Below are 10,890 nucleotides of genomic sequence, written 5' to 3' on the forward strand. Positions count from 1 at the left end.
TAGTACAGAACTCCTGGCTGTGACTAAGGAGAGAGTGACGGTGTACAAAATACCGCCTGTCACCACTGCTAGAAAATACAGCACAAGCCTCCCACGAAAGACATACGCCAGGTGGGAGCACACAAAGAGCACCTGGAATCACTAGCTCTGGTGGCAGAACAGCCCACGCGACGTGTCTTTTCCCCTTGTCTGACGCGATGACATTATGTACCCCTCTGATGCAGCAATAAAGGAGTAAAGGAGTCTTTTAAACTTCCCAATTACGTTTTAATTGCTCGCTCGCAATGATACGCACATCTCAGCTCGGCTTCGTTAGCGAACTTCGAAGCTGTAAGGTTCCAGCTAGGCGAACACGCACGTGTATAGCAGTCAAGGTGTGTGTGTGAGAGAGAGACAGCGCTCTGGTACAACGTCGTTTCCGGGCCCTTGTGAAACCCACATTCTTAGAGACCACAGAAAGCTAAGTGTAGAAAAGATAGATGTGTGTGGGGGAGAGTCCACAGTGCTCAGTTGCACAGCTTTCCAGGATTTATAGACGTGTCTCTGTCAATAATTTATTTAAATACCTTTGTCTTCTCATCATAGGGAAAAGCTGTTCTGGCCCAAAGCCATCCTCTGAACACATCATTACTTCAATCTATGGGGAGGCTTGGCTCGGCTCGGCTCTCCACAGCTAGACACGGAACCCAAACACCTTGTGAACTTTGGGCAAATTCGGATGAAGCTTCGGAGTTGGCTCTGACCTTTGAAACCAGGGGCCTCATCTCTAACTAACTCACAGCCAGGTGACAAGCATTTCTGCCTCGTGTTGTCTTACAAAGCTACAGCACTCCAGGCTCCCCCGTGCAAAGCAAGTTCAGAACACTAATATCCAAATCTGTAAACAATCCTACATCACCGTGATAATTACATTCCTGCAGTCCGCACGGACAGATGTAAAGATAGGACGCTGACTTGAGTTTCTACTTGGAACATTTGCTTAAACTGAGCTCCTCGACCTATTCCTCTTGTCACTCCTTAAACCTATTCCTCTTCTCTTCCTCCTCCTACACTTTAGCTTTTAGAAGCAACATCAGCTCTCAGCTTACACCACTGGATTCACTAGAAACATACGTGTTTGTGATTAGTGGCTATGTCTTGCTTGTATCTTTACTACGTACCCGAAGAGGCACTGCTCGCTTCTCTTCTTTGTATGTGTCTCTATCCTAACTTTCCTGCGAAAGACCCGAAAAATATGCAAAGCTTGCACTGCTGCTGAGAAAGAGGACAAAGTTTAACTTCTCTGTTGGCAATCACGAAATAACTCCTAGCAGTTTTCTAGCGAAAGATCTGATTTGCTGAATTTTGTCCTTTGATTTCTGTTTGTATGTTATTGCTACTGCTAAGGTTGTTGCCAACCTCAATTAGATCACAAATGAGATCAGTTTAATTCATCTCCCAAACTGTGACCTGACCATGGTCTGAAAGTATTCAAAAACGCATTTTAAGCCTTCCTTTGATTTCTAAAGGAATACTGCATGCTTGGTCATTCATACAAATAACATAAAACGTAATTATGGGATGATTTGGCAGATGACATTGCTGCCAAACTGCACTCCATGCCAGATACTGTAATGCTGCTGCTGCCCTGGGATTCGAGTGCACAGTGCCCTTTTATAAGGCTGGAGTTAGAGAGAGAGAGAGAGAGAGAGAGAGAGAGTGTGTGTGTGTGTGTGTGTGTGTGTGTGTGTGTGTGTGTGTGAGAGAGAGAGAGAGAGAGAGAGAGAGAGAGAGAGAGATACTAAGGTGTTTTAATGGAATTTGGGAGGAAGGCTGCAATAGCAATTGAGTGCACATGCACATCAAAACCCCACAGTTAAAAACTGCTGTATCACCTAGACGGGATGTGGATCTGCACTATCAAATCACCAGAAGGCTGTGACAAAGGGAGCTTGCAGCTTGACACACGGGTAACAACATAGCAAACACCTTTAATTCTGTCATGTCTCATACCCTTTGCTTTCTCACACATTTGTGGCTGCTCTAACATTGACACCTACACTTTTTGAAAACTAAATAAGGCAATCTTATTTAAACTAAAAAAGCAACACCTGAAAAAGTTATTCTTATGCCCAGCAAAAAATAACCCATTATTAACTCCTTCCTGGCATATCTGGCGTACCGTGGTAGGGGCCATGAAATGGGGCAGCCTTACAACGTGAAAGTGTAGTTTCAAATGGTTATATGCTTTGAAAACCTTGCAGGTTTCCTCAAAGATGGGAACAGAGATGATCTGACTATCAGACCTCGACCCTTACAGGTTTGCAAGTTTATGGTGTCTTTTTTTTTTAGAAAAGATTATTTTACTTTTCAAGACAGAGTCCAAAATTCATCTAAATCATCTTAAAGATTTATTATGAGTGCCTGCAAGTTTTCCAACTGTTTTTTTTTTTGAAGTTTAACAAACATTTTTTTGTATCCTCAGTATGCACTAAGGATTTTTTTCAGGTTGATTTGGTATAACTCTGTCGCCATTCATAAATCTGATTGGAGCCATAGCTCAGCCCAAATGATTCAGTTATTAATGAGAAAACTATGTTGTTGGTTGACTAGCTTCAATGGTCTAAAAAATGTCAGGCTTTCATTCCTTTCTCTCTGTTATGCAAACCGCTATATGAACAATCATAACTTGGAACTTCCAAAGAAACGGAAACACGAGTCTTATCTGATGAGTGCAAGTGTATAGCACACAAAGAGTTAAACAGTTTTCCAGCGTTACTGGGTAGGTTAATATCACAGCTGCCTGGTAAAGCATTATCCCAGCACCTCACTTAACAAAAGCCTCCTTTTGCAAACAGACTCCTACTTTCCCCCAAGTATCCAAAGGTGTTTACTGAAGTAAATCTGCCTAAATCCTCCATTGCTTGGGTCATGGGGGTGGGCAGGGGAGGTGGAAGGTGTAGAGATAATCTCTTTTTGTAAATTCTGTAAATCTTCTGGGAAAAAATCAGGAATCTGTGTCACATGCTTCTGTTCAACTGGTAACATCTCGGTTAGTGTGCTCCCTAGGAGTGAAATCTGCCATAGCAGCTATAGGAAAATAAAACATCCCTCCCCGCTTCAGATTGTTCAAACTCTTCTTCTCTCTCAAAGTTGCTTTAGCACATTTAATCTATTTGCTGATTGGGGGAAAAAACTGTTAGTATCTTAAAAGCGGTTTCTGAAAAAATGACAGTTTGGTAGGCAGGAGATAGTATAGTTGAAAACTTGTCACTTAAGATTTCTGCACTACCCTGGTTATTCTAACACAAGCAACTGCATATTACTTTTTACGTGTTGCAAATGGAGGCAAACAACATAGGAAATTTTGACAGGTCTGCCTGAAAGGGCTTAAATCCTTCTCAGTAAGCAGGATTCAGTTATAAATAAACCTTCCCTTGGTGAGAAAAAGTGAATATAACCAAAACCTCAACAAATTTTTAATACTGTCTTGCTAAGAAACGCAGGGTGGCTTCTGGAAAACAAACAGACATGGAATCTGGGGGAAAATATGGAGGTGGCTGTGAATACAAGAAACACGAGAAAACTTGGCTAACGAAACTTACACAAATGAAACATTTCCCCCTTTACAGTTTTGTGATCTTGTTGGGGTGGGGAGGTTGTTTGTTTGTTTTTGGGTTATTATTTCCCTCTTGCCAGTAAATGTGACATATTGCCAGCCGCAAAACTGGGAAAGGTTTTTCCTTCCCAAAGAGTTGCCCCTTTTCTCCTGTCGAGGGAAAGAAACACGCCAGCCCAACTCATCCTACCACTAAAAAATATTTTTTGTCCAAAGGACATTTCTTTCATTGCTATCTTTTCATCTGCGTGGACCACATTTCCCTCACCTCCATTCCCCAAGGTCATGGCGAGTAAACAATATTAGTAATTAAAACAAAATAATAGGCAGCAGTCAAGAGCCGAGAGTACACACACCTGACCCTAACTATAACAGACTTCTCCGAGTAGAATTTGATCCCTCTCTGACACTTTTTACCTCAAGTGTTAGTGCGAGTGGCCATGAATAGCACAGGCATGCCATCTTGTAACACTATCTGCCTGTCAGAAGAGCCAAGGCTGGGTAGAGCAGGATCTATATAAGGCTTGTAACTAGGGGAAGCCCAACAAACAGCTACAAACACCTAAGTTATTTTACTCAGCCTCCACCCTTCTGCTTTTTCCCCCCTCTTCTCACTCTCTTTTTTTTCCTTTTCATCTTGGCTTTCTGTTGCAGAATGCAAATGTAGCCTGCCGGCGGTGAATGGGCTGAATTGTGATTAAGAAGAAGAAGAGCTCCTTTCTTTGTTCTCCCCTCAGGGGATGTTTACTGGGAGAGACACAGCGGATCAGATATGAAAGGCATTCAGGTCAGCATTGATGTGAGCGAAAGTGAAATCATACCTAAGGCATTCAAAAGACCGCCGTGTCAGGGGTTCAGCTAACGGTGCATCTACTGTGTGTGTCTTCCCTGTTAGGGAGGGGAAAAAATCTTTCCACAAACAGGCCAAAAAAAAAGGGGGGGGCAGAGAATTTTTAATTGCAACAAAATTATAAAAGTTTTGTCCCCCCTGGAGATTAGATGCCACAGGAGTTAGGGTTATCTACCCTTATGGACCATGGCCTAAATAGGTTAACTGTAGCACTTCGGATCAAAATTTTTAGGGGGGAAAGGGACCAGGTCTGAAATGTGAAACCTTTATTTCCTAGGTGCATCCATATGTACTATATGTGGCTATATTACACATATAATTTATCTGATTCAATAAGATGTGAGGTTTATTTATTCATACATGAAATTGTAGACATATGCAATCACATCTCGCCTCCCTCAGAAGGAACTTAAATGATAAAGACAGCGTGGCATATAAAAACAGTACAGCACACCTTAAAAAGTAATCTTTTATTGACTTTGGAACTCCTAGGAACACTCTGCTCAGAGCTTACAGCATAAGAAGACTGTAACCAAAGACATAGGAAGTTGGCACACAGCTATTTAAGTAAAAAATGCTTCAAGGAAAGTCTAATCATCATAATATTTTTTCATTAAAAATGCTTGATGAAGAAATATTTGGATCTTACTTTTTAAAGTTTATACTTCCCACAGCCTAAATATTCTTTCAATAGATTTTCCAAGTGGTTAGCTGACGCTGTTGGCATAAACAGAGATATGTAAATATATAGGGGAAAAATCACAAATTACAGTTAAGCATACAAAGAGTTAAGAGGTGGCTGCGTTTACAGAGGCTGAAAGCAAAATGAAAATCACACATCATGTAAAAAGGACTAAAAAATAAGCAACAGGACTAGATTTAATCATGTTTCAATAACGATTCTCTCTGTTTTGATTTTTTTACACCTTTAGAATCTTAGTTAAAATATATAATTTGCCTAATGTTAACATCTGCTTTAATAGTGACATTTAATTCTGAAATATTTTCAACTAGTGTTTCTGCATCCCAGATTTCTCTCCTTTTTCTCTATACTCTAAAAAGACAACTAAAGAGCAATCAAAAAGGTGTCTGACTTGGCTATTCAGACAATTGCACCCTTGTGGGAATGCTGGAATGAATGGTACAGTGGACACCCCAGCACTATTGACGTTATAAACATGTAAATGAAACACATTAGGGCAGACAATCAATTGTCTGTGAGCACTGCAAACCTGCACTCCCTTTCTATGTGACAGGCACAAAATAGTGTCTACCTTGGGAAGCCATGGTCTTGGTAAAAAGGACAAAGAGTTCTCTTTCTCAGAGGAGAAAATGCACCTTAAAAGCATTAGGATAATGCAGATGCCAAAAACTGTTATGAGGCGAAGAATTTCCTATTTCTTGGAATGAATGTGGTGCTGTTGTAAAAGAATCAACACCCTTCTTTCTACTTTAAGGGTAGACACAGTTTTCTTAGGGAATATTCTCAATATGGTTTTATAGCTTGTTTCTCAATCTTCCATATATTTTATTTACCTTCGACAGTTTACCGTATATATTTATTTAACAATTAATTTTCAATGCTGTTCCTTTTTAAAAAAATATTGATTTTATGGTAATTAATTCTTTAATTTATTTCATTTTGTTTTACAAGATTTTTTAAAAGTTTATCTGTAGATCAGGTGCAATAGCTAAAGAGGCTTGTGGCAAAACCAGTAACAGCAAGTGAAGAATTACTAGAAATGACATATGCTATTCAACAGTGGCATTCAACAATATCCAAATTCACTCTTTTCCCCCAAACTCAAAATAAAATCAATAGCTCAGATAACAGCCTCCTCTGTTCCGTGTCAAAACTTAATCTGTATAGCGAGATATACTTAAATATTCATTACATCTTGGTCACTTGCATTTAGTAAATAATATTTTTTTAAATAAACCTATATCCAGGTACCTTTTGAGGTAATAAGATATTCTCCCAATGATCTCATCAACTTCAAAAGTAATCTACTACTTGCAACGGATTTTCACACTTGTAAAGATAACTCGAAAAAGGAACGTTCCCAGTTGATCGCTATAACTTGTACCACCTAAAATTTACTAAGGAGCACCCTTGTATCTGAGACTCTAGTTATTTCCAAACTTTTCCCATAAGGCAAAACAAACCCCACTTCTCATTACCCAGAGATTCTAGCTAGATTTTTTTTCTTTTTAAAGGGTGAAGTGAATTCGAATTTTCCCTCTTCCCCAGCATCTCTAGAAAGAGGTGGGTGGATGTCTTTTTGGTTAACGTTCTTAAAGGGAATAATTGTGTTTGCTTGTTTGGTCTGTATTTCCTTTCGGATCAGACGCCTTGGAAGCACTGAACGTTCTCCCTCTTCTTTACAACTGGAAGCGAGATGGCAAAGAAATCAGAGAGAGATGTCTACTGGAACTTTGGAGAAAATTAGACCCAACTTTTCTTTTCTCCTCTTCCTCCCCCAAACATTTTTGCTTTTAAAGGGGACAACTCAACTCCCAATTCATGCCATGCCAGAGAGATTTGTTTTAAGGAAAGCGTGTTTGTGCCTAGTCATCTCTCCCTGAGAAGGAGAAAGAGGGAGTGATGAGAAATCAATCCCCTTCCCCTTATTTCTAAGGCTCTGCGTGCATCAGGAAGAGAGAATGAGGCAGCATCTCCAGTGAGACCGCTCCAGTTACAAACAGGGGCAACACCAACAGCAAACGCCAAACTTTGTAAGTTTCAAACGTCGCTGCTGCGTCGATTCCAGCAGCTTGGTTATCAGTCTGAGAGCGATCACTCTGAAAGTGGGGAGGAAGTGCAGAGTGGGGGGGGGGGGAAGAAGGGGGCTTTGGGTTTTCTCTCCTTCAGTGAAAGTGTTACAAAGTGAGTCAGGCGACTGGAAATCATCTGACTGAACTTTCCTGAAACCGACACACATTCCTGGGCTGCGGGCTCCTCTGATTTCCCCACCTTCCACCCCCTTACTCCTGTTCCCCTCTCTTTAGACTTTTCTCTCTAACATTTTTTTTCCTGGGGATGGTTCCCCCCATGACCATTTATTTTAACATGACCTCTCCCACACCCTCCACACACACGTTTCCCTGACACTGCCCTACTGCATCACTCTCCTCTCCAGCTCTGATCAATTCCGTTATCTTGTAAAATCCTAAGCTTTTTTTTTCTTTTTACCCTATTTAGCCTTATAGGAATTTTATCCAGCATCGTTTCTAATCCTGAGTCCTGACCATCCTTACACCCACCCACACACAGAGCATATAACACATTTAGGTACTACTTGGTTTCTTCTATTTTGATCCCCTTTATCATTTCTATTTGGTTACATTTATATCACTCTAGTTTCCTTGATGCCCATCTATTTTTATAGCTTTTTAAAAATTTAATGCTATTGCCTTTCCAAGGAATTTCTATATGATTTCGATAAGCATCATCATAGTTAGTGTTATCAGCAAAGACACAAGCTCAGAAGTGACATCTTTTCCATGAATCCAGGAGAGAAGAAAAATCCACTCAGTTCAGATAAATCCTGGGCAATCCCCAAAGGAGAAGGCATTGGATACGTGCTTGTCGAGAGAGAAAATGGAAAAAAAAAAAAAAAAGAAGAAGAAGAAGAAGAAGAAGTCTACCTGCCTCTCAAAACCAGAACATTTCTGACTCAGAAATGAATGGAAGAAGCAGATTAGGGAACACAAAGAAAAAAAAAACACGGGGAAAACAAAAAGGAATAAAATAAAATAAAAATGCATTGGTTGGAGCAAGACAGGGAAGGGAGAAGTTAGACCTTCGTGCAATCAATGCACACACTTTAAAGGAAGTTTGCAGGATCCGTTACCTTAAAAATGGCAATTAAACTTTCTACTCCCAACTCTCCTGGTTTTCTTAAGTTATTGCACCCCACGAAAACACAATTTCAATGGAGCAACGGAATATATGTCATTCCGGTCCATATGTGTTACTAAAGACTTGTGTGCAATAACTGAGTGTACACATTACAATCATTATCTCTCCCACATACATAACCATATAGCTTTTAGGAAATCGTTTGTACATTTTTGCTGATCAAATTGTTTTGCGAAAACATGAAACACATCGATACACACACTCATCACAGAACATGTGATGAGGTTTAATACGCTAAACTAATAATGTTGTCTGAAGAGAACCGAGAAGGATAAAAGAAGAAGGCTAAAACAACAAACAGAATATTCTTTAGTGCAAAAGAGCACTTCTGGATGCCTTGCTTTAAATCTAATTCTCTTTCCTCTCAGAAATGACTGTTTAACATAAGAAAAAAGGCTACTTGACACAAAGCTTTTGTTATCCAGTTGATCAGCAACGTGCTTTAGATACTTGTAAGGGGAAAAAAACCCCACAACAGACATTGATTTTAGAAAATCAATAACCAACATTTAATAAAAAGAACAGAGGAAACACAAGAGAGGAGAGGGAAACATTACGTGTAATTTTAATGTCTACTAAATTACCCAGAGATGAGGGGAAGGGGAGGTCTCCTATGTGAGGACCACCTTAAATAATGACAGACACAGGAGTAAAGGCGGGGTGTGTGTATGGGGGGGGGGGAGAGACTTTAAAAAAGATAACAAGGAACGGATCATTGGGAAGCTGCTCGGAATATATTGTTTTAGTTGGGTTTTTTTTGTAATACTAAGCCAAGCAAATAGATCAAAGACAACACAAAGGGTAACATAAAGAACAGTTTCTGACTAAAATTCCTCTATCACTCCCCCATATGGCTCGACACCTCCACCACAACAAGAAAAAGACACACACACTCACAAACACACACACACACACACACACTCGCAACCTAGAGAGAGAGAAGGGGGCGGGAGGGGGGAGAGAAAGGATCATTTGTTTCTAATCAACATTCTCTTGTCTTTGTGTTTTTCTCCTTCCACCCCCACTCCACCTCTCCACTTAAATGAAGTAGCTCAGCTATAAGCAAATGGGTTCAGGTTCACACAAATATCTTCATTCCTCCTGATCTCTAGAGGAAAGTTGTTGAAAGTAGGGCTGAGATGTCCATTCAGGGGCTCCAGGGTGGCTGGGGGAGGGGGGCAGACTTCCAAACCAACGAAGAAAGGAAGAAACTAGGGAGGGACAGAGACCCACACCAGGGAAGAGCTGCCAAATGTGAGATCAGACCAGAACACCCCGTCCCATTGAACCCAACCTCTCAGTCGCCTGCAGAGACCAGGGGAGAGGGTAACTATGGGCAATTGGGCAGGAAACTCATTCTTTTAATGATTAAGGAGAAGGAAGTTTCATTTTCGAGTCTATAACAATTTTTAAAAAGTAAAGAACTCCCTGCCAGTGTGGCTCAGGATTCTCACGGTGCCTTTTTTCCCAGGGAATATGTTTTTTTCCGTGGTCCCCCCCCCTTAATGGAACTATTGAAAATATCTCTCCGCCCCCTCTCGTCTCTCTCTTCCCCCTGACACTAGAGTCCATGTCTTAAGTGGTTCTGCCAACATGAAAACTGGCCGGAAAGTGGCTTTGGTCTGTGTGAGACTTACATGTCTGGGAAGTAATTCTGCCACTGCAGGCAGCGGTCAAAGGGAAAAAAAAGCAGGAGAGAGAGAGAGAGACTCCAGCGGGTCCTGGGGGGTTGTGAGAAGCCAGGCGCAAGAGACACAGAGCCCAGGACCGTTAGATAGAGCAGGGACCCAGGCAAGAAACTTTCAGCCTTCCTAAGCCACACAGTCTTCCTGGGGCTCTCGCTCAGTCTCTAGCTTTTCCTTCCAAACCGCCCAGTGATTCTGCAGAACTCAAACTACAGAAGCCCAAGATCTGGGACTCTGCCCACTTGATCGGACTTCTCCAAAGGCGTCCGGGGGGAGGGGGGTAAGGGGGGATACGGAGCGCTCGGGTAGACTGGGACTGCGCCCGGGGAGAAGGGCTGGGATCCTCCGGCTTCTTTGACACTCACTTTCCCTGGGGACTCCCTTGAACTCTCTCTCCCCTCCAGAAATATACAACAGGCGGATCTCTCCTCCGCCACATAGAAAGCGATCGCCAGCAAACCCCGGGCTGCTGCGGTTGCTGCTGGGTGGTATTTTCTCCTCTCCCCCTCTATCTCTCTAGTGGAGTCGAAAGGGAAAAGTTTGATTCAGGGTTTTCTTACCGTTTTTTCCTTCTTGGATTGGCTTGTTTTTCGCCTCTTACACCTGGGGCCATCCGCCATGATCTGCTGCTTCATTGATAAGAGTGGATCAGATGGCAGTTCGCATGGACTCGACTCCCTGATTCAGCAGCACGCAGACTCTATGTAACAACCAAACACGAGCAACAATGTGGCAATTGGTATATCCCATTTAAATGCAGGGCGCCAAAGGGAACCCAAATATTTCCCCAAAAGGAACCCATCCACACACACACAAAGACTTGCCGTGCTGGGGG

At 41.7% G+C, this 10,890-nt stretch overlaps 1 protein-coding gene across 15 annotated transcripts in view; it reads right to left on the reverse strand.

Annotated features, from left to right (window-relative positions):
- ZEB2 (zinc finger E-box binding homeobox 2) overlaps positions 1 to 10,890 on the reverse strand; it is a 131,178-nt gene that overhangs the window by 116,934 nt on the left and 3,354 nt on the right. For 4 of the 15 annotated variants that reach the window (XM_065561631.1, XM_065561632.1, XM_042860883.2 and 1 more), the window contains exon 1: positions 1 to 4,070. This exon is cut by the window's left edge. The exons of the other annotated variants lie outside the window; for them this stretch is intronic. The gene's annotated coding sequence lies outside the window, so the exon portion shown is untranslated. Of the gene's footprint in view, positions 4,071 to 10,890 lie in introns of those variants that run through there. 15 annotated transcript variants of the gene reach the window in all.

The sequence above is a fragment of the Chrysemys picta genome, chromosome 11 (genome assembly GCF_011386835.1).
Source record: "Chrysemys picta bellii isolate R12L10 chromosome 11, ASM1138683v2, whole genome shotgun sequence".
Classification (NCBI taxonomy): domain Eukaryota; kingdom Metazoa; phylum Chordata; order Testudines; family Emydidae; genus Chrysemys; species Chrysemys picta.